Genomic DNA, 22,366 nt, shown 5'->3' with positions numbered 1-22,366 from the left:
TACTCTAAACTACCATTTCATAGTCAAATCCTACTAATCTGATCTGCAAACAAACATCTAAAGCCCATGTGCTGATAAGTAACAGCCACAATCCAGGTGGACGTCCTGCCTCTGTTCCAGTTAAACTGTTTATCTGTGACCAATGGGAATTGTAGGGCAGGCATCAGGTCAATGTGATGACAAAGCTTCCCTATGTCTAGGGGCCAAAGGAACCTAGTGGCCACTTCTGGGGGCCTCATGGCATCAAGGCTGGTAGAGAAACTGTCTTAGCCCTGGACCCACCACTAAATTTCCGCGTTTTTAATGACCCACTTGACAGTGTCAACTGTAGCCACCATGGTCTCTCTTTGACCGGGTGTTCCAGTAAATAACCAGACACATTGCAGTGGCAACTGTAACAACTTGTAATAACAAATGCTGACAGAAAACAGGTCAAGTTGTTTTCAGTAATAAATGTTATGAAAGGGTGCAAAAGAACCAGACAGATTGTAGTAGTTCCAAAATAAATAAAAATAAAGGCCACACTGATATCATTAAAATACTATGTGAAATCATGCTTCTTTTCTTTTATCTTTTTTAATAGGTTCAAATGATTTTTAATCTTGTGTTTTTCCTGGTACCGAGTGGCTGAGATCTATATAGCACACCCTGAATCGTGTTAACAGGGTTTCATATTGAACTGTTAACACCATTCGTTCCATCTAAATTAATACAACAGCTCTTTTACCAAGGCGTTTGCCATTTTATCTGAGGAACGTGGTGCTTAGGATGGTTACAATAAACTAAACCAATGGCTGGGCCAAAACTAGTAATGCCTTTGTAATTTCCATGGGGCAGATGGCTAAATCAGTTCAATTTACAAAGAGTGAAACTGAATGTACATTATATTTGAAAAAGTGGAACTTTATTGGAGCCTATACATTCCTCTGTGCCTGTGGCTTATTTGCCTTCAACCTAACAGCCTCCATTTCCTCTTTTTCCTGGTGTTTCATCAATAACACTCCCTCCATAGAACGGGGACCCCCTGAGTCCAGTTCCATTGATCACATATAGCATCTAGACACAAACTAGCAGCAGGAAGGAGCAGATTGTGTTGCCTGTTGCCTGCACTGTGTTCAGAAAGCTTCACAGGCGGGGGGAAGAGACGGGCATGAATTAGCATGTCCACTTGCAATTTCAAAGGTAAAACTGTCCAATGTAAATGCCTGTTAAACCCACACACCTGCTGGATGTGGTTCACTGTTCCAAGTAGTGGCAATTAGGTCACTTATAGAGAGAAAGAATGAGTTTGCTCTTCTGCCTTACCTGAGAGCCAGTTGGCTGTATAGCTCATCCTGTAGAAAAGCAGTGGGCAATAATTTTTGCCCTGGGGCTACTTCAAAAATGTTCCCACTAGGCACCCATGCCCTGGAAGATGCTTGGCACATTCCCCCACCCTCAGACCAATCAGAGCCTGGGGGCGAGGGAGCACATGAAGCCTCCTCCGCTCTCCCCACCACACCCTGCAAGCAGCATGCTGCACTTCCAAGCACCACGTGCTGCTCACAGGGTGGAAGGAGGCTTTAGGAGCTCCCCTGCCCTCAGGCCCTACTTGGCTTGGGGGCGGGGGAACAGCAGGCCCTCCGTGGGCCAGATCCATCTGCTTGGCAGGCTGCATCCAGTCCACGGAGGTCCTTTTGCCCACCCCTGCTGTAGAGGCTCATGCACTAAGCTCCAGAGTGCCCTGGTTAGGTTCCATCTGTTTACATCAAAATCACAGCCCCAACTCAATCCCTTACATTTTGGAGCGTTTTGGAGCAGCAGAAGATGAAGAGCGTTCCAAGCTATTTCTCAGTAGCAGAACTGAGGTTTATTTGGAGGAAATCAGCATGCTGAAGTCTTAGTATCCATGCCTGAGCTCCCTGGGCAAGTCAGCAGATTTTTATTTCAAAGCTATTAACAGTAAAATCTCACTAAATAAATTAGCTGCTTAAAGAACCTGCTGTCTGATTTTTAAAATAAGTCTTTTAAGCTACTGGTTGGAATGCAAAGTTCAAATACACCTCTATATATACAAAATGAATAAAGCCTGGTCAGTTATATGAACTTCCATGAGAAGAGAGTCATTGTTCTATCTTGTATGTAGTCAATCTCTCAACCCAAAGTCTGGAGTTGATAGGTGACCATTCTCTGAAGAGATGCGCAACACCAATATATAGTGCTTCACTTGGTTCCTTTCCCATGACTTGATGAGAAGGTCTTTCTTATGCTCAGAGGATGACAAGAATTGCATAAAGTTAATGCAAGTGCTCTCCACCTTAAAGGAGAGGAGAGGCAGAAGGTCCATGACCCACCCAACTCTTCACACATGTCATACAGCAGAGAGGAGCATACTGCTCCAGAGGCCACATCCCCAGCTTTGCTCCAAGAACCACCATGCTCAACACCGATACTGGTCCCTATAGAGATGCATTATGGCCCGTATGTGGCACTGACAAATGGCAGAACACAGCTGTGGCATTCTAACTTCCTTGGGAGTGATGCATCTTATGAGCTAGGAACCTTCAATAACAAATCAAGGTCCTTTAATTTACCTTGGACTTGATTTACTCCTTATGCCCAAGCAGAGAAAATATAGGTACTGCAAAGACCCTGCATATCATAAAATATCTATGCTATTGATTGTGCAACTCCTTAAAATAAAATTAATAATTAAACACTGAACTGCACTATTGATATATCATTGAATGTTGAAAGGCGGTAAGAGATCAAAGAGTTGTGTACAATTAGCAATCATTAAAACATTGTCTGGTTTAAATAAATACACACATCTTCTGTGCTCGGGCCCACAAAAATAAGTATAGTTAAATGCTTTAAACTAGCAATGACAACAAATGGTAGTAAACAGATACAATTCCAAATATTCAACTTTTCATTAATTTCAGCTACCCAAGTCTCCACCTTGTCTACATTTAAGTCCAAATTAAAGACTCACTTCTTTGATGCCGTTGACAGTGAACTGAATTGTACTGTATATGAGAAATCCCTTGTACTCCTTTTCTTAGCCTCTCTCCACCAGATAATCTGTCATTAAACTGTACATTCCTAATGGCAGGAATCATCTTTTCTTGAATCTCAAGCAAGCACCTAGCTTATCACAGGGAAAATTTTCAACCTATATCAACTGTTCTAGTTTCATTGACTGGGGTCCAGGAAGGACTGGACACGACTCAATATTAAAATCATGCCTTCAACAAATAAATGACTTCAATATATTTTACACTATCTGAGGATCCGTCCTGTGAGCACAAAATAAACAGTCCTTAATCCAGCTTCCAGTGAAGAAAATGGAAAATGGAGCAGATTTGGGTCTATACTGAATAATAACATTTTCATTTTCTCTTTCTCTTTTCAGACTTAGGGCAATATATGAAGTTCTTAGTAATATTTGTAATAATTTTGAAGACAGCATCTCCATACAATTTATGGATTAAAATAGGGGTGGGGAACCTTTTTTGGGTTGGGGGCTGCTAACCTATAGAAAAATCAGTCGGGGACCACACACAAGTGAAAAGAAAAACAAACAACCCCTGTAGTGCCTGACTGAGGAGGAAGGCACTCCCCACATTCCGCTTGCAAACCAGAGCTGAGGCAGACTCAGGCTAGTAGATTTTGTGTGCTCCAGCCTCAGAGGGGTAGCGGTGGGACTGGAGCACCTGTGCAGGCTCCCCAATGCTGAGGGGAAGCTTCAAGCCTCAAGGGCCAGATCTAGGCAAGCCAAGGGACGTATCTGGCCCCTGGGCCTTAGTTTCCCCGCTCTTGGGATGTGTCTAAACTACATGGCTCCATTAATGGAGCCATGTAGATTAGGTAGGATGGCAAAGGGAAATGAAGTGGCGATTTAAATAATTGCCGCTTCATTTAAATAAAAATGGCTGCCGCGCTGTGCCGATTAGCTGGTTGTCGGCACAGCAAGGCAGTCTAGATGGGGATCTGCCAACCCCAGAACCCTTCGTCAGCAGATCCTTAATGCCTTGTGAAATAAGGCTTGCAGGATCTGCCAACGAAGGGTTCTGGGGTCGGCAGATCCCCGTCTAGACTGCCGTGCTGTACCGACAATCAGCTGATCAGCACAGCGCGGCAGCCATTTTTATTTAAATGAAGTGGCAGTTATTTAAATCGCTGCTTCATTTCCCTTTTTCGAGTAAACTCCATTGACGGAGCCATGTAGTTTAGATGCACCCTTGGATTAAAATGTGTGACAGCATACCCTTTCAGGCTATATTTGTTCTCAACTATAGATGTGAAAGTAGCCCTATGAAACACTATTCTAGTTTTAAACGGTATCAAATGGCAGTATCAAATCCATAACCGTTTGAAAAAGGATTTTTCTAGGCAAGACAGCCGATAGAAAAACCAAGGACGCTATATGGTCTTGTGATTTATCTGTTTCTTTCCCCACTGGTTTATTTGAAATCTTGAAGGCTGTGAATTTGAACTATAAGCCTTCAAACTAGTCATTCAAGTAACTCAAGGTCAATATTCAAGTATCTCGCTTAGCCTTTTAGATAGTTGCTGCTAGTATCTTTCCTTGACACTGCCATGCAATTAGATGAGATCGTTTTTATACATTCCGACATGAGATGTATATAATTCATGAGAACAGGAAAAGAAGGTTTCCATCAGAACAATCTCCTTATGGAGGATGACTTTTCTCACCATAAACTCCTTCAGAAAAATTGAACCTGATAATTGTTAGAAGTTATTGACTTTGATGGACTTTTAACTCACTTATTTTATATCTGTTTATCCACAAAGGAGGACCATCCAGTGACTGTGATGATATAATAGTGTGCTACAATGATTTATATCTATGGATTAAATGTCACATTTGAAAAATAGTACATTAAATCATGTATTTATGTCACCCTTTGAAAACCAAACAGGAGATAGGCCAAACTGTATCAAAGTCAAATGAAGTTATAGATACATTTTGGTGATGTTACAAAAACAAAAACAAAACAAAACAAAACAAAAAAACAAAAACCACACACACACACATTAAACTGCTGTGTTCAGAACCTTAGCAGAACTGAATGTTATAGTATTTTATTCTAATGTACTGCTTTAAATAAAAAGATATAATAGGCCTGATTCTGATGTCCTTTGCACTGTGAGGCTCCACTGCCTTAAGCTGAGTTACTTCTGTTTTTCAGCAGTATGAAATCACGGTTAAGTCACAGTTTAATTCGCATTAGTAAGTAGAAAGCAGTACATTTTTTAAAAGAATTTCTCAATAATTGTGAGCAAACTTTCCTGGCATAAAAGCTCCCCATTGAGATAAAGTAAAAGCAAATGAAGAAAAATAAACCCATGAAAGTGTCAGCAAAGCATGTTTATTCATAGTAGGGAGAGCTTTTCTCAGTAGCCAATTGATGTTGAGGCGATGAGATTGCCAAAAGGCAGAAAACTGCAGCTGTCAACAGTCCAGCATGGTGTGACATGTTACTATGTGGTATCATCACTTAAAATAAGCACGAAAGAAGATGCTGACCTCCTGGTTATTTTACTGAATGCGTGATGCTGAACAAACACAATCCTCAAGTCTACTTTTCTGGCACATCATTTTAGGTAATAAAGCTCCACACATAACTTCCCCTATAGTCCCACAAACCATATAGCTCTATGCTATGTTAAAGACAAGAAACAGCTTGATTCCTTGATAGGATTTTGTTTGAGAATGAGAAGTGTTAGCTTCCACTAGAAAGTTACAGATGCACTATAATTTTACTAAGAAATTTTTGTTGGGAAAAGCAGGTCTTGCATAATGCTGATAACTGGAATTGAACCTAGGCCTTCTGGAGCTTAGTGCATGAGCCTCTACTATTTGAGCTAAAAGCCAGTTGGCGCTCAGCTAGGGCTATCGAGCAAACTCATTTTCTCTTTCTGTAAGTGGCCTATGTGCCACTACACAGGAAACTATGCTACATTCAAACGGTGTGTGGGTCGCACTTGCATTTGCCTTAAACAGGGAAGGATCTTTTGCCAATAAGCCACTTTAGCTTTATGTTACTAATCTCCATAAAGCACTAAAGTTATTCTCAGTTTCACATGCCATGGGATATCCTTGGCTACTGAAAAGTAATCCCTCCAGCTATGCTATTGAATCAAAGTCACTAACAGGAAATAAAATGATTTCTTACAAGTTCTTTTATCATAGAAATTGAGATTGTTCAGCACCAGTTTCAGGCCCCAAACAAATACACAAAATTAATTTTATCCCACTCACTTCTAAAGGTTTTACACTGTTTTAAAACATTAAGCATCCTTCGGACTTCAGATCACAGTGGAGTGTGCTAAGTAATGATTACAAAATTATTACTACTAGGAATGTGAACTATGATGCTAAAGCACTTATGTCTTTTGCATTGATCTTGTGCAGAGAAATAAAACATGACATGACAGTTGCTAGAATATGTAAGTTGCCTATGTCAGCCAGAGTGGAATACATGCATCATGGTGCCTGCAGTAATGTGTCTGCCAAAATTCTCTTTTTCCAATGCTTGGATAATGATTCTCCAGGTGGCACTGAAGCCTAAAACAATTTTTAATGCTGGAAGCAACATTCTCACCTAGCTGCTAAGCTAAATAAAATGAAAGTGCTGAAATTCTTCTCAGTCACAGTCTATAAACCTGGATTTTCTTTTGTAAAATTAGCAGACAGTGGATGATACACATAGTACCACTGGAGTTTCTAACTCAATTTACCCCTCCTAATGTCAGTTTGTAATATCACAGATTTTGTAGCCCACTTATTAAACGACTTTGCTATGCTAACTCCAACAGGGCACTTAAAAGAATCAGAGGAAGAAATTCACAAATGTCCGACCTGCATTTTACTTTACAGAATCTAGTGGATGAGTCTGCATATTGTGCCCTCTCTACATACAACCCCACTTTTTTAGCATGAACAACAGTCCTCAAGAGAGCAGCAAAAAAGGTTGCTCCATGAATAATTCAAAAGGATCTGAGGTATTATTATAGCTTCTTTTAGAAATTCCCTTTTAAAATAATTATTTGTTCTCTAATGTTCCTGGGCAAAACACAATTCAGCCCACTATTTTGTGTAGTAGGCATAACATGATGGTCCATTGTGACTTGATGGAACTCCAGTGAAATGGTATTGGTGCACAACATGCCAGAATTTCAGTGAAAAGAAAAAATGGAAATAAATATGTTCACAATCTGAGCATATTTTATATGAAGTTTCCATGTATACATAGTTTATAATGGGCCAGTAAGTGATTAATGGAAGCTATAAACATGAGTAGCATGTATTACTGATGGCAATTAGCAAATCAGTTGAACATGATATATAATTATAATCTGGTGACCTCTTGGATTCTATAATAATAAGAATTTATTAACCATTTATTAACAACCATTACTCATTTATTAACCATTTATAAGCTGTTTGTGCATGCAATATACAGTAAAACTCCATTAGTCCGGCATCCAATACTCCAGAACTCCTGATGGTACCGGACCCGGAAGTGCTCGGGGCAGCCAGACAATTGGAGCTGCTCTGCGCCCGGCTTCCCCGATTCAGACGCTGCTAAAACTGACCAGCAGCTGAATCAGGGAAGCCGAGGGCAGAGCAGCTGGGGTGCTGCAAGGTCGGTCCCGTAGTGCCGCCCCTCGGGGCTGCAGGACCAACCCAGCAGTACCCCAGCTGCTCTTGGGGATGCCTGGAGCAGAGCAGCTGGAGTGCTGCTGGGTTGGTCCCGCAGCACCGATGGGCAGCACTACAGGACCAATCCGGCAGCATCCCAGCTACTCTGCCCCAGGCGCCCCTATTCAGCCGCTGCTGAAGCTGACCAGTGGCTGATACCAGGAAGCTCAGGGCAGAGCAGCTTTGCCCCGGGCTTCCTGGAGTCAGCCACTGATCAGTTTCAGCAGCGGCTGACTCTGGGATGCCTGGGGCAGAGCAGCTGGGGTGCTGCCAGGTTGGTCCTGTAGCATCGCCCTTCAGCGCTGCGGGACCAACCCAGCAGCACTCCGGCTGCTCTGTCCCAGGCGTCCTCAAGAGCAGCTGGGGTGCTGCCGGGTTGGTCTCGCAGCGCCAAGGGGTGGCACTACTGGACCAACCCGGCAGCACCCTAGATGCTCTGCCGCAAGCGTCCTCGATTCAGCCACTGCTGAAACTGCTGAAATGGATTATCAAATATGCCGGACTATCGGAAGGGGGGGCTACGAGCGGTCTCTTGTGGCATACCTCCCACCCCACCCCAGACCCATCATAGCCCCCCCTTCTGATAGTCCGGCATATTTGATAATCCGGCACCCCCTGGATCCTAAACGTGCTGGATTATCGGAAGTTTACTGTACATATAACCTTATTATAAAGTATGACACGCAATTCTCTTCCTTACCCCAGTTATTCAGCTACTTCTACTAAGCTTATATACAGATAAAATAGAAATATAGAGTGCTCACATTAGGAAGAAAACATTTACTTGTCTTCTTTTTTTTAGTATGCCATAGAGAAATACCTACCAGTATGTGATATTATAAATGTTGGTTTACAACAGTGACCACTGTGCTGTGAATTGTGATGCAATCATATTAAGTAATCACATGACCTAGGCAACCTAATAATTTAAAGGTTAGCAATATATATGCATTTAAAACCAAGAATTACTTGAACATACTGTACTGAAGCAAAGATAAGCATGTTTGCATAAGCGCTTCATGTGTTATTCTGTGACATGATTGCACTCTGTGTAATGTCTAGCAAGATGCACTGTAGTTAATTTCTAATTATAAAGTGTAAGGCAGAAATGCTGAATAGAGGAATGATCTGAGTAAATTTTAAGGCTTGCCACCTGTAATGGATATAAGTGATGTAATTTATCACTATGTACTCTTGTAAATGTTGTGTAGAATTGTAAATTGCAAGAAAAATGTTTGTAAGACCATTAATAAGGGAAAAGCTGTTTAAAATGTAGTTTTCCAAAATGGAGTCTAAAACTCCATTTTGTACTTGGAACTTTCCAGATTTGTCTTTTACAATTGGGTATGGCATAGAATGTGCAGGTAGAATATTTGAGTTCAAAACCTGAGCTACCTGTCAGTTAAATTTGCATAAACATGAATATGTATGAGCATTCCTATTAGCCAATCAATTCAAACCACGCTGGAAAAGCATCCTTGCCATGTCCAAATCAGTTTAAAACATCTAGATAATGAATATGCATGAAACCACCTTATATAAGTTTGGACCGAATGTCAGTTCGTGCTGGTTCCCAGACGTAGCTGGGGCCTGAAGCGTCGTGGGTTTCGTCGGGTTAGTAGAGCATCCTAGCCTGGGCTCTTTTCAGAAAAATACCTGGATGGTATTTTTCATATATAGAAACTTTTGGTATCTTAATGGTACTAGGTATCCTTGTGGTATCGAACATCTTTATGGTGTTCTAACCTTCTTCCTTGGGTTACATGACGGAAGGTCATTCCCACTTTTAGTTTAGTGTAGTTTAGTTCTTAGAATAGGATAGATCTCCCATGTGTCAGCGACAGGTGCGTCGGTCAACGTAAGGTTGGCCGTCATCGTGTTTGTTCGACGGGCGCATCGGAGGAGTGTAGGATTTTATTTTAGGATTAGAATAAGTTAAGTACAGAGTCTACCATCGCCGGTTCGAGACGCTACCGAAGAGCGTGAAAAGGGCTGTTGAGAAAACGATCCATGGAAGACGAATCGCCGGTCGTCGTTCCCAATTCCTGTCTTCGTGGGACTATCCTGCCTTGAGTCGCCCGACGAGGGATCGCCTGGTTGTTCCTCGCCCGAGGCTCTAAAACAGCCAAAGGCTTGAGGTCACCAGCTTCTGCTCCACTATCATCGAAGACTCTGGTAATATTCAAGGATTTGAGGGGACTTCCCCTTCTTATCCTTTAGGTTATTGTAGAATGGGGACTGCCCCCAGGTTAATGTTAAATCGAGATATTGTGTTTTGAAATTTTACTTTGTCAAACAATATAGTCCTGTTGTTATAAAATTTATACCTGGACTTATGTTTTTATTCATTGCGGCTTTGCACTTTAAAACGGTGAATAGATACGGATAAAGGTCCAACCTGTTTTACCATCCCTAGAGGATTGGGAAGTGCCGAGCACTTCTCTGAGGATTGCTCTCTTACACCTCTGGCATCCTTGATCTGTTGGTACTTATTAAAAGTATTCACGTAACAAAAGATATGAGTGATCATATCTGATATATATTTATCTTGGACCAGATTCTGATTTTACTTCCACACATTGGTTTCACACAGTTGTCAGTCTATACACCTCAGCAAAATTATTTCTGATTTACACCAATGTAAATGAGACTAACATTAGGGTTTTTGTTCAAACTGATATTTATACTAGCTGCCACTCCATGGTCACTGTGCTCCCTCCATTTGTAATATGCTAACTAAAAATGGAAATAAAAATGAGGTACAGGAAATACAAAGTACACCTCTGGCCCCTTCAGCCTCTGCATCCTTTATAAATCATTCAGGGATGTGGTTTTATCAATCCATCCTCTATAAAGTGTCCTATAAACCTGTAATTCTATATACATTTTTTAAAATCCCCAAGTGCTAGTATCTTTTGATAAATCCAGAGTTTTTTCTTCTTTTTTTCACTTTGAGTACTATGGAAATTCACTTTATTGTCAGTACTAAAAACTATAATGGTCTGGTGATGCAAAGAATCATTACAGAAATAGATACTCCCAATGTAAGTTTCCCCTTTTGCTCTGCACTGGATTGTTTAACAAATGATTCATTACCATGCCATATTTAACACCTGACTCTCTGACAAAGATGATAGTGTGGCTGTTGTGGGGTTCTTCCCCCCGCCTGGGATACTAGGAACTAATTTGAGACTACAAATTTACTTCACACAGGCCACCAAGCAATGACTGAAATCTAACTGGTATTGGCATGAGGTGGATTTGAACCAGCAATCCCAGAGATAAAAGGCAACACAGGTAATTCTCTGTGCCATTCACTCCTCTACGGTTCTGCATCTAAAAAAAGCATACAACTTCCTCTTCACTTTCACCAGAGTTGAAACACCGAAAGATTTTTCAGGGATCCACAATACAGCGTAGTAAGCACCAAACATTCAAAGCAATATTAAATGCATATACAGCACTCATACTGTTCCTTTTAGGCTGCACTAAACTAAAAGCAATTAGAACAGCAACCAAAAATGGCTCAGCTGAATGATATACCATAATTATTATACAAAAAAGGAGCAAAACATCATTTTCTCTGCAATTCTGAAACTACATAACAATGCAGTTGTAAATACTGGAAGCTGATATGACATTGCGACATACAAACAAAACTGTTATGTTAAAATGGTGCAATTTCACAACTATATTGTCTAAAAGTGGCTGCATGATTTCTTCACACTGTTTATTGAACTGTGTGTGTGTGAGAGAGAAAGACCAACAGAACTGTAACAAAACCACAAAACATTACATATTGATAACCCCATTACTAAAGTCATTACAACAACTAGTGTAATTTAGAACTCCATTCTAAACCTTAACATGGAAATATTTACAGAAAATGAATAATTATTGCTAATCAAAAACAGTTAGTTAATATGATTTCACCAATGTACATGCAGAAGGGAAACAGACACACACACACACACACACACAAGAATTACAGACCTCTTCCCCCATGGAAAACTACTTTGGTCTTTATTTGGCATAATCTTGGAGCATTCTAGCATAGCCTTATGTTATCCTGGAATGTTTTCCTGAGTGGTCAATTTCCTGTAGTTTCACAGAATGTTATTTCATTCTCAGTAATGAAACACTTTCACCAGCAAATGAGAACTTCTAGTGTAAGTATACCTGCCGCCCAGCAAAATATGTTTGCTTCGCTGTAAATGGTATCTGTGTCAAAAGTAATAAATTTATGCTTTTGTAACAGAACAAGTGAGACCTTTTAAAAAAGATGGAGATACTTATGCTTGTAACAAAGTTATCACCTTAAAATGCTCTTAGACTGTCTGGCTTGGAACTATAAATGGAACTTCTAAAGTATTCAGGCTCCTAACTTCTTCAGATTTCCATACCATTACACATCTGGGCCAACGGCATCAATGAAAGAAACACACTCCATCCAAAATGGGAGTTAATGTCTATTACACTTGTAAAGTGTGTTTTGCACCTTCCTATAGTGCCTGGTACACAGAGAAAATGACATCCCACTACTACCGTCAGCAAATGAAATGTTACCTTCAGTTAAAATGGGAGAGACCTGTGCTTTGGTGATGAATATACATCAGTCTAAACCTCCTGGTAAGTGTTACTAAACCTTTTGCTGGAAGCACATAGCTGTGCACTTATATAAGACTTGATTCTGCTACCCTTATTCAGGCTCAGTGGACCATATTGCTTTGATATGAGTGGGGGGCATTCCTCTGAATAAGGGATACACCATGCGAGAAATTCTAGTTGCATTGAAGTCAATGGGAATGGACTTCCGTAGGACCAGGAGCTGCTTTTACCCAATGGGAGTAAGGATTGTAGAACTATATCCACAAAAGCTGTTCAAGAATGTAGGAGTGCACTTGTTGGATGAGTGTGGGCTATGGTACTTCCCGCTCCCTGTACATTTTGTAGCAAGGGAAAAAACATTGTGGCCCTGGGCATTGGATCATGTTCCATAACTCTGTGTGTGTCTTCGGTACATCTGAGAGACAGAGACCAAAATATTAATGCAAAGATGGTATTAATAAATCTTCTGCTGTGTTTTTGTTAGGTTACTGAAATCTAGTCTGAGTTTTTACTAAAAATTAAAATACAGTGTGTTGTAGCCAGGCTGCAAGATAATGTATTAATCTCTCTTAGGGTATGTCTACACTACCACCTTAGTTCGAACTAGGGTGGTTAATGTAGGCAACCGAAGTTGCAAATGAAGCCCGGGATTTAAATATCCTGGGTTTCATTTGCATCTTGCCAGGCGCCGCCATTTTTAAAGCCCCGGTAGTTCAGACTCCGTGCCCGTGGCTAAACACAGCACGGAGTAGGTAGTTCGGATTAGGCTCTCTAATCCGAACTACCATTACTCCTCGTAGAACGAGGTGTACCGGTAGTTTGGATTAGAGATCCTAGTTCGAACTAGGGCGGTAGTGTAGACATACCCTTGGCTAGTTATCTTACCAAAAAATAATAACCAAAGACATTGCAGGAGGTTTCTGTTCTGTCATCATGAACAAGCAAATATCAGGAATACAACTGTCTTTAGCAAAAAAACATGTTTATTATCCCCTAAGAGTGTTATACAAACTCAGAAAAACTTCACTTTTCTTTAGCATTTAAACTCTTTTCTTTTGTGCTATATTTAAAAGATATGGCGTTTATTGAAATTTGTGCATTGTAATATTTAATAGCAGTTGAATTTCTGTAACAAACTGATTATAGCTCTAAGGGCCTTGGGTCAGGAAAAAAACTCTTAAGAGTGTCTTCTCTAGCTCTGGACTTTTTCCTTTTTATTTGAGGCAAGTTAGATTCAATTATAATCCTTATATCAAGGAATCAACTATGTACACAAACGTATTGGGAAGAGAGCTAATTGTGAAAAGGATTGAAGGGTCATTTATTAAAATGATAAAACTACACAAAGAATTCTAGAAATATTCTTGTTGACATAATACAATGAATCAGAACTTTGTTCAGAAAACCCTGTAGGAAACATGCATAGTTGGCAACGTGTAAACATTTTGTTTATTTCTTAAAATATGTGGTTCTCAAATTTTTTTGTTTTGGTGACCCCTTTCATACAGAAAACATCTGAATGTGTGACTCCCCATTTATAAATGGAATCTCCAGCATTGGAGATTTTAAAGGACAGGTTATGCCAATTCCTGTTAGGGATGGGGTAGATCAGGGGTGGCCTGCATGCGGCTCTTCAAAGAAAAAATTGCAACACCCACTCTCACTCCAACACCCGCAGTGTGTTTCTGTCTGCACGGGATGCTGGTGTAGATTTCAAAATGGGCACCTTCAAAATGGCTGCCCTTAAAAGGGCAATGCCTGCTCTGTTGTTAAAAGGGCTGCGGCCAGACCTTTTTTTTTTTTTCCTCAACAACTTTTTTCCCTCTGTTCTTTGTGCTGTATCCACCAATAGTTTGGCTCTTCCTCTGCAACAGGTTGGCCACCCCTGGGCTAGTTGGTGCTTGATCCTGCCGTGAGGTTCCATTTGGTACTAGTATTCTCTGATTCTCTGATAGTGCATGTGCCCCTATGTAACTACCTCATGGCTGTAGCCCCACAGTTTGAGAAAACCCCTGCTTCAGATCTTAAAATGACAAATATCTTAGTGGAATGCATACTTGAAAATTTTAGAAAAACGCAAACTTCCTAATAATATTGCTATATAAATAATAAGTACCAACATACAATCTAATAATCTTTCTTTACAAATTACTAACATAAGAAGACATTTATGTACAGAGTATTTGTATGAATGGGGGAATAAATTAATGACTGGAAGTGCTCAAGCAACATGTCATCCACCTCTGGGAAACACATGAAATCATTTCTCCAAAAAGTTGAGAAGCTACAACTTTTTTACTGAGAAGTTATAACATAAAGAGGTTTTTAATAGTTATTTAATTTCAGGACACTGTCTTGAGAACTAAAACAATGTATGTAAAGAATACAAGTGTTTGAACTTTCTGAAAATAGAATTTCATTTCCTGTTGAACTCTAATCAAATTGAAGGAATACCTAAGAAAATGAACTGAATAAAAAAAGGAGTGAAAATGCAAAATTAAAAAGATTTTCTGAAAATCTCTGACTATAAAGACAAAGGAACAATAGCCATCAAGAAAGAATGACAACCCAAATATACATATGCACTAACTAATTACATATGCATAACATGGAGAGGATCCTGAGGACAACCCCAAAGTCTTGGAGGCAATGAAAAAAAACAACAAACTTTGAACCTAAATAAGCTGAAGAGATGTTTTCTCATATAATTTTGTACAAATAGGAAGATGAAAAGCAAACCTTCTAAAGTGAGCACCTCAACACACACATTACACATTACACATATACACACACTCACACACAGCTATCTTGCTTAAACCACAAGCACTCATCAGTATTTCCTGTCCATCTGTACAAGCAAACTGTCACAGCAACTAAGAAAAACAGCTGGTTAGCTGGTCTGTTTTAAGATTGAGGAAGTCATTTAAGAAGTTGGTAACTTATTTGAAATAGATAGATAAACAGATAGGCTACGTCTACACTGGCCCCTTTTCCGGAAGGGGCATGTAAATTTCAGCAGTCGTCGTAGGGAAATCCGCGGGGGATTTAAATATCCCCCGCGGCATTTAAATAAAAATGTCCGCCGCTTTTTTCCGGCTTTTAAAAAAGCCGGAAAAGAGCGTCTAGACTGGCCCCGATCCTCCGGAAAAAGTGCCCTTTTCCGGAGGCTCTTATTCTTACTAATTACTAAGAATAAGAGCCTCCGGAAAAGGGCACTTTTTCCGGAGGATCGGGGCCAGTCTAGACGCCCTTTTCCGGCTTTTTTAAAAGCCGGAAAAAAGCGGCGGACATTTTTATTTAAATGCCGCGGGGGATATTTTAATCCCCCGCGGATTTCCCTACGACGACTGCTGAAATTTACATGCCCCTTCCGGAAAAGGGGCCAGTGTAGACGTAGCCATAGATAGATATAAAATTATAGTATTTAGTTAAGATTGTTTATTTTTGCCCTGTTATAAACTGCATTGCTATTAATAATAATCAACAGGAATCACTCATCCTTAAAATTCTCTGGCCCATTTACAAACCTTCTTCATTAGCTAAAGATATACTGAGACTGACTTCATGATAGTTTGGGAAATGAGGCCTTGACTGCAATTTACCAGAAAAAGGTGTTCCACAAAGGTGGACCTACTCTCAAAAGTGTCATCTTTGCTAAAAGCTCAATGTTGAGAGAGATACAGAAGAAGATATAACAGAAATAATCAGTTTGTCATGTGTGTTCTGTCATGTATGCTTCTATTTCTAATGTTTTCTTTCCCTTCCTTTAATAATAAAGCAGCCATGTTTAATAATGCCTTCTAAGATAGTTAAAAGAATATCTAGAGAAACAATTATTGAGCAATGGCTTTCTAGCTTTAATAGCTTTAATAATTTTTAAAATAAATTGCTTAGCATCTAACCATTTAAAATTACTCTCTTTCCACCTCACATAGCTCTCAATTTTTATATCTAAATTCTCCCATGTAACCTCCAAGAAAATTGAAAACGGGAATGATCTCACTGAGTTAGGGGAAAAGATGGGGTCTCCAAGTCAGGAGGGAATGTTTCTTTTCCTTAGTCCACAGAGAAAGTTGAGGAGGAAGGCTGGGGTGAAGGCGCATGCACAGATTGGAAGTGTACTTATGCCAGAAAGAGCTGTGGAGAGCAGAAATGAGGGCCGAATTGTTAATAGAAAGCCACAGAGCAGGCTGACCCAGGAAAGTACTGAAATATCTACGCTGTGTCTACATTGGTGCGATCTTGTGCAAAAGCAATTGCTTTTGCGCAAAAATTTGCTGCCTGTCTACACTGGCCGCGAGTTCTTGCGCAAGAACACTGATGTTCTAATGTATGAAATCAGTGCTTCTTGCGCAAGAACTATGATGCTCCCACTCAGGAATAAACCCTCTTGTGCAACTGTTCTTGTGTAAGAGGCCAGTGTAGACAGGCAACATGAATTTCTTGTGCAAGAAAGCCCTATGGCAAAAATGGCCATCAGAGCTTTCTTGCGCAAGGGACCGTCTACACTGGCATGGATGCTCTTGCGCAAAAGCACATCTATCTTCTGGAAGAGTTTTTGCACAAGAACTCTTCCACAAAAGAGTTCTTGTGCAAAATCATGCCAGTGTAGATGTTGCCCTAAAGTCAAAGTCAACAGGGTCTGTATTCCAAGTGTGATGAAGTCAGGTTGGAGAGCTACAATAGAGGGGAAGAAAGGCAGGCCTAGGAGGGAAGGGGAAAAAAAGCTAACTCCCTTGTTAATGAGGAGTCTGCCAATTAGGAGCAGCTGACAAGGAGCTGTCTCAAGCAGATTAGGAATCAGCTGAGACTGGGCTACCTTGGCCTAATTGGAGCCAGCTGATTCCACTTTTGGCTGGCTGCAGACCTTTTAAAAGCTTTCCCTGTTAGGTGGAGGGGGAAGATGTGGAGGGGAGGGGAGAGAGAAAACAAGAACAAGAACACACACACATGCACAAACCAACCAACCAACCAACCAGGCACACTCATAATTACAAGAGAGTAAGGGTTATTTCAAAGGAAAGGTTTCTTTTTGAAATAACCCAGTTTTTTTCTTGATATACACTATTTCGGAAAAGCTGCCATTATTCAAATGGAGCACAGGAAATTCAAATCCGTGCTTCATTTGCAATGCATTTGCATTCCTCTCTTGAAGGAAGAATGCAATGTAGACATATCCAAAGAGAGTGAGGCTCTAAATGAAGAAATACTGTGAAAACTGATGAAAGTGAAGTTATGAGCAGGGACATTGAAACGGACCCCCTTAAAAGACCCAATGATTTTTTGTTTGTTTGTTTCGATTTTACAACCTTATCCTTGTTTAACTTTTATAGGCTACTTCATCACATCAAAGAAAAAAAAGGGGCAAATGAAACATTCTCGAGGTGATCAATTCAAGAGGAGTGACAGTCGTGCAGTGCCATGAATCACTACATTCTAATATGCCATGTGATGGGGTACTGGTTTCGTCATCTAGAACGGCTGAAGTTGCACACAGTGAAAAATGGACACTTCATTATGTGCACCTGGCAGGGTGAGACAAGGTCAGAGGTTTTAGAAGGAAACCCAATTCTCTTCAAATCCATCAGCAGGAAACCAACAGAAAAATGAAACGGTTATGGTCTCTCTTACCTTTGGACACAGGGAAAAAACCTGTTACTGTGGCAGATTTCAACCTTTTCCTAATAAAGATCAACAAAAAATATCCCACTTCCCCAAAATACTTATAAATATCGCTTTCTCATGGTACCCCCTCTCCTGACATAAAGCAAATACCTTTCATTGACGGAAAGATAGGATGACAGATGGAGAGAACAAAGCTCGAATTCTTTGGGAGCAGAGACAGTAAATTTGTATATGTTCATACAATGCCTAGTATAAGGAGCCCAACCTGGTCATAATCTTTAAGGTGCTACTAGAATATAACTCTTAAATAAATACTAATGTTGATGTTAACAATAATACCATGCTTAGATCATTATTCTATAATGTAAACTCAATTACTTTGTTGCTTTCCAATTTCCATTTTATTCCACTGTTTCTTAGAACTGTGAACTCTTGAAAAGGCTACTTAAAAAGAAAAAATAGCAGTTAGAGATTGAAAAGACCGATCAGATTATCAGATTCAAGCCCTTGTTGTTTCCCAATTATTCTCTTATTCTGTCCAGTTTCAAGTTTTAAGAACTTTCCTTTAATAGCTATTTCCATTAGGAGATTTTTGTTGCAACTCAACCTACATGTTCCTTTGCTTTTTCTCACCCCATTATATAAGTAATATGTGGAAGGATCTGTGGAACTAGATCATAGATTCGTAGGACAGCGGAGGTTCCCACATTAGCCTGGGAAGGTGTACAGAGCCATATCCAAGAAGTACCCTGAAAATTGTGTGCTGCAAGAAGAGTTCAGAGCCAATCCTGTGGCTTTCTGACTGTCCCATGTTCGCTATTTAACTCTGGAGTGTGTTCTGTCCAAGGAATTTGTCTAGGCAACCCCTAAATTTGTAGCTTCCCGCAACCCCTTGCTTTCTGATCTCAGGTCTCTGCTTTCATCAACATTCTGACCCTGCCTCTTGCTTCCTGATTCCAGCCTAGTGACTAACTCCGATCTCTGCTCAGTTCTTTCTCAGGAAAACTGCAGTCACCCGCATTTCAACTACAATGCCGTACAAATACTTTATTCTTCACACACGGATTGTAATAACAAATCCCACTGAACCACACTCCTTAGGCACTTTAGTTCTTGAGCATTTGTTTGCCCAGTTTGGCTTTGTGTGTGTTGTTCTGTGCTGGAAATGAAGGGAAACTACTTCTGGGATCATGTTTTCAATACTTAGAATATTGAGAACCAAGGGTCAATGCAGAGTCATCCAAACAATATAGATGGGTCTCAGCTGCACCGACTTGATGGTCAGGCCTGCAGAACAGAGCGGGTGTATGGCTGGAAATAGGAGGGCACTATGGCACCCACTCCAGCTCCCCCTGTATGAGTTAACCACAGTAACAGGCCTGCTCTAAAGCAACCCCACCTGCAGTCAGAGGATGCCCCAGATGGCGATCTGGTGGAGTACATGAGCTCCACCTTACTCCAAATGAACTCTATGTTCAGGAAAACATATGCTGTAAGAGGCCCTAAACATGCAGCCAAGTACACAGGCCTGGTGCAGCTGCTCTGTTTCCTCAGCCTCCGTGAGACTTTAATATACAACTTTTCTAAAACAGAAGATATTTGCAGAAACAGGCCTCTTCACTGTGAAGCAGTATTCCAAGCACAGACTATACACCTGGCCACTACTCTGGATTCAAGGGTGTGTCTGGACAGCATTATGCAAATTTTGTAGCTTATTCTAAGTCTAAATCGAAAGAGCTTATTTTGGAATTTGGTACTGTCTACACAGCACCAAATTTCAAAATGAGGCCCTATTCTAACAAATCCCTTAGCCCTCGTACAACAAGAGTTACAGGGATGCCGGCATAGTACATCCACTATTTCAGGAAATAGAGGGCACTTTTAAAAACGTGGCGTTGCTATTTTGGGATACTTCCGGTATCCCGGAAGAGCAATGCAGTCTAGATGTACCCCTAGGAGTGGCACTTTAATAGTAAGGTAATTTCTGCATTTATCTAATTTATAAATGTATGTGATATACCACGGTAAACAGACAAATTATTCTGCAATGATCCCTAAATATCTTCCAATAAAACTATTTATTTGGCAGGAAGATGTTTCTCTTTTGTTCAGGGTAACAGCAAATAAAATAGGCCACATAGAAGAAAACAAACAGGTCAGCAGAGAATATTATACCCGCATATTCCAGAGGATGGACACACATGACTAAATCCAGACACAGGAAAAGAAAATTTGGACTTTTTTGTCACCCAGCTCTTCATTTATCCCCGTTACCTATGTAGACATAACACTGTTCTCTCTAAGTACGTCTAGACTGCAAGCTTCTTTTGAAAGAGAGCATCCACACCTCAAAACTGGATTGACAAATCGATCTGCTTTTTCGAAGAGAGCGTCGAGAGTGCATGGACGCTTTCTCGAAAGAAAGTCCTGATTGCTATTCACAGAATGGCCAGCAGGGACCTGTGCTTTTTTTGATTGCATCTTCTTTCAAAAAAATGTCCCCGTTCTGTGTCCACACATGCCTTCTTTTGAAAGAGCTCTTTCGAAAAAGATGTTCTTCCTCGTAATTTGAAGTTTACCAATGTTGAAACCTCCCCTCCATTCTTTCGATTTAATTTTGAAAGAACACAATTGCAGTGTTTTTCAAAAAAAAAAAAAAAGGACAATTTTTTCAAAAAAACAATGTAGTCTAGCCATACCCTAAACATGTTATGCCCTACATCAGCATTTCCCAAAGTGTGGTCCGCAGCCCAATACCAGTCCTTAGAAAAAAAATATCGGTCCTTAGACAAATTATTGCGCACAATCCTATTAATTTGTGTGAAGGGGTAGCAGCACCCTGCACTGCCAAATGCGGCAGTGTGGACTTCTTGGGAGAGAGCCCACTGCCGCGGCATCTCTGCTGGGCGTACTTCCAGGTGGCGGGACTAGATCCGGCGGGTGCTAGGGCCTAGCGAGAAGGCCGTGTGCTGTGCGCACTGATACAGAACACCCGGCGCTGGACGCAGCCAGAGGGATTGGGGCTAGGAGTGGGGGTGGAACAACTCACCGAACAGGTAGGGGCCAGTGACACAATTTATTTGCATATTCATCATTTGCTTAATGAATATACAAATATGCGAATAAATGTTACCGGTCCTCCAAAAGCTCATGAATGGGTTTACTGGTCCCCAGTATCAAAAAGATTGGGAACCACTACCCTACATAATGGTATGCCGAGAGGGGGTTGCTGTGGACCAACCAAAAGGCACTGACAAACTCTTGAGCTTCATATCCCAGGAGCAGTAGCGAAGAACAGATCTGCACTGATCTAAATGTTACATTTCCTATGCAGAGCCAGAGAATTCCTATGAATGCTCTGTGGCTAAAACCACAGAAATTAAATTATGATCTGAATATATAAACCAAACAGAGTAGAACACTTTGATAGACTGTTGGCTCTCTGTGCTCCTTGTGGTTAGCTGGCTATGTGAATTAATTCAGGTTACTTGTACACTGCATCTGGGAGTGAGCCCATGTTCACAGACTTGTGGTAGCAGGACTCATACCACTGCACTACAAATAGCACCATGGGTAGTTCTTTTGACATTGCAGATCAGATCTCCCCTCGCCTTGCCAGGTTCAAAGCCCACAGGTGGGGAGGCTGACAGACTTGAGCAAGGTGGGAAGAAGGCCCGTTCCTGGAAGGGCTGAGGCCTCAGGCAGAAGGGGCAAGGCTGGGGCAGCCAGCCCTCAGCGCTGCCCAGAGCATGCCGCTGTACTTCTCCAACCCTCAAATTCACCCATAGTGCGCAGCGTTCCAGGGGTGATGTCCAGGGTCAGGGCTCTCACCACTGCTGCTCCTTCAGGCCCTTTGAATCACGGCACCCCAGGACAGGCCTACCCAACGGTATTTTTAGTGCACTCGTGAGCCCTACGACCATAGATTGGGGGGACCTGGGCTCAGAGCAGGGCTGGCCCTACCATGAGGTGAATTGAGGTGGCCTCCTCAGGTGCCAGACTGTGGGGGACACCACTAGGACCCAGAGTGTAGAACATTGTGTCTGCTGCTGGTGCACATGTAGGTAGCAGAGCAGTAACATGAGAGGAGTAGAACAGGAAGAAGGCAGAATTGAGACCTTTCAAAGTTTTGGCCCAAGCAAGGGGACATGGGGGCGTCATTTGAGCTCCCTGCCTCAGTGCCAAAATGTAGTGGGTCGTCCCCAGCTCAGAGGCTCACTCCCTGATGCACTGTAGACATACTCTTAAAGATCAGGGGGGAAATCATTAATATTTTGCTCATCCAAGTCCTGTTTTTTTGGTCCTGTACAGACAGAAGTCTGCTGTTACCTGACTGGTAGGGGAAGAACATCTATTGCCATATGTAATTAATTTTTGAAGAGCGAAACCAATGGATGTTTTTGTCCGTCTTCCTGCTTTGTC

At 41.1% G+C, this 22,366-nt stretch overlaps 1 protein-coding gene and 1 long non-coding RNA gene across 3 annotated transcripts in view; one reads left to right on the top strand and one right to left on the bottom strand.

Moving 5' to 3' along the window:
- Positions 1 to 22,366, bottom strand: part of CDH13 (cadherin 13) — a 967,731-nt gene that overhangs the window by 306,322 nt on the left and 639,043 nt on the right. The window lies entirely within an intron of this gene.
- LOC149523747 (uncharacterized) lies at positions 8,838 to 18,272 on the top strand. Its single transcript, XR_016350520.1, has 4 exons — positions 8,838 to 9,886; positions 10,925 to 11,008; positions 12,220 to 12,340; positions 17,653 to 18,272. It is a non-coding gene; the product is annotated as an uncharacterized LOC149523747 (long non-coding RNA).

Source organism: Pelodiscus sinensis, chromosome 12 (genome assembly GCF_052426305.1).
Source record: "Pelodiscus sinensis isolate ZL-2025 chromosome 12, ASM5242630v1, whole genome shotgun sequence".
Lineage (NCBI taxonomy): Eukaryota > Metazoa > Chordata > Testudines > Trionychidae > Pelodiscus > Pelodiscus sinensis.
The sequence above is the reverse complement of the archived record's forward strand: the minus strand, read 5'-3'. Positions and strand labels throughout refer to the sequence as shown.